Source organism: Chrysochloris asiatica, unplaced genomic scaffold (genome assembly GCF_000296735.1).
Source record: "Chrysochloris asiatica unplaced genomic scaffold, ChrAsi1.0 scaffold00135, whole genome shotgun sequence".
Classification (NCBI taxonomy): Eukaryota; Metazoa; Chordata; class Mammalia; order Afrosoricida; family Chrysochloridae; genus Chrysochloris; species Chrysochloris asiatica.
The window spans coordinates 5,145,927-5,148,464 of NW_006408653.1; positions in this window are offsets into that span (position 1 = coordinate 5,145,927).

A 2,538-nucleotide genomic window follows, 5' to 3' on the forward strand; every position below is an offset into this window, starting at 1 on the left:
TAGAGTTATAGATGAGAATATAAGAGAAATAAAAGCAAAAAGAAGAAAAAAACACTAGCTAAAACCAGAGAAAGGGAAGATGAAGAAAGAAAGAATAGAGATTAGTAAAGAAAGATCTAGAGAGAGAAAAAAAAAAAACCAAAAAACAGAAAGGAGAGGAAGAAGTGAGAAAAGAGAAACAGAAGAATGGAAAAAATGAAAGCAAATAAGTAGAGACAGAAAAGATAAAAAGAAAGGGAGGGGAGAAAGAAGAAAGAGTAAACAAAAAAAAAAAGCAAAAGATTTTCAAAAAAGCAAAAAACAGCGCATGTGCTGGGCCAAGACAGAAGAAAATTTGGGGGGTGGTGGGGTGGAGAGGGGCGCCTGTTAATCTAGGAGCTCTTGAGGTGTTTGGGGGAGGGATGAGTTGGTAGCATTCCCAACCCTAAATGGAGTTCCTATAGCCCCAGGTGTTGTCCACCTGGAACAAAGTGTCGCCAGGGGCTAGGTCACTTAAGGCCAATCAGGTGGTTCTGCAGGCTCTGTATATCTGGAGGAGAACCAGCTCAAATCCTGGTGCCAAGGTGGTGGTGGTGGTTATGTGCTGTGGAGTCGGTTCCGACTCATAGCGATCCTGTACAGGGTTTTCGAGGCTGTAAATCTTTACGAGAGCAGAAAACCTCATCTTTCTCCCATGGAACAGCTGGTAGTTTCCAATTGCTGACCTTGTGGTTAGCAGCCCGATTCGTAACCACTACACTACCAGAGATCCTTTGGTGCCAAGGAGGCACCTTCAATGCCCACCTTACTCTGATCGATCCTCAACCTCGCAGCTGTCCCCTTCTGTAGAGCAAGGAGCTGTGCTGGGAATGGATGAGGGTTGGGGCTGGCCACACTTCCAGTCACCAGGGTAACTTAGGAAACAAGAGAGAAGCACATTTTTCTCATTGTTAGTCCCCAGCACGAATCTGTGCTGCCAAGCTATGATCTCTAAGCTGCCAGTAAAAGTTCAAATGGTCATGTGATGCCTGCTTGGGAGACCCTTCACCAGTCGGTCTCCCTCTTTCACTGTCCTCACTCAGCCTTTCCTCCCAGTAAGTATTTGATCATTTCTCCAACCTTTCCTCTGAAGCTCAGGATTCTAGAATTATTTATGTGTGTGTCATTTAGCCTCCCCTATCTCAATGAGTCTTGGTATAGCACTGTAGGATAAGCACCAGATTGCTAACCGGGAGGTTGATGATTCAAACCATCTAGCTGTTCCATAGACACCCTATATAAGGTTGCCATATATATCTCTGTTGCAGAGGATCTGAGGGTCTGCCTAGATGACCAGCATCTTGGTTTGACTCTATGATCCATAAGATTTTTATTGGCTTATTTTTGAAAGTAGATATAATACAGGCTTTCTTCCTAATCTGAAGAGCCACTAAAATCTGTCCACTATGGGTGATCCTTTTGGTACTTGAAATATGGGTGGATTCTCAGACAACTATTTAAATATTTCATGTATGTTTTTCACAGACTCAGAATCTTTTTTTTACAACTATGGTATTTTCAGTTATTTCCTATGCATGTGAAAGTTGGACAATGGAATAAAGAAGACTGTAGAAGCATCGGTGCATTTGAATTATGGTGTTGGAGAAGAATATTAAAAGTACCACAGACTGCCAGAAGAACAAACCAAATGAATGTTTGAAAAAATACACCTAGAATGCTCTTAGAAGCTAGGATGATGAGAACTGGTTTCTCACATTTCCGACATGTTATCAGGAGGGACTGTAGAGTAGAACATCATGCTTGGTAAAGTGGAGGGTCAGTGAAAATGGGGAAAAAACCCCAATGAGATGGATTGACACAATGACAGCAGCAATGGACTCAAACGTAACAATTGTGAGGATGGTGCAGGACCGGACAGTATTTTGTTCTGTTGTGCTTAGGGTTACTATGAGTCAGGACCAACTCATCAGCACTTAACAGCATTATTTTCCACCATTTGTCTATCAGTTTATCATACTACGGTGGCTTGTATGTTGCTGTGATGCCGAAAGCTATGCCACAGGTATTTTAAATACCAGCAGTGGAGCTTCCAGACAGACAGAAAGAAGGAGAGGCATATCACTTCTAAATACTTAGCCACTGAAAGCTTTATGAATAGCAGTGAAACATTGTCTTATATAGTGCCAGAAAATGAGTCCCTCAGGTTGGAAGGCACTTAAAATACAGCTGGAGAAAAGCTGCCTCCTCACAGTTGTTGATTATAATGACATCAGTGGAGTAAATATTTGGGGACCTTCATTGGCTGATGCAGTACAGCTCAAATGAGAAGAAACAATTGCAAACATCTATTAATAATCGGAGAAGGGAATGTACGAAGTATGAATATAGGAAAATTGGAATTTATCAAAAATGAAATGGAACACATAAAGATGGAAATCCTAGGCATTAGTGAGCTGAATTGAACTTATATTGACCATTTGGAATCAAACAATCATGTGGTTTACTATGCCGGGAACCTAAATTGAAGAGGAATGACATCACATTCATGGTCAAAAAGAA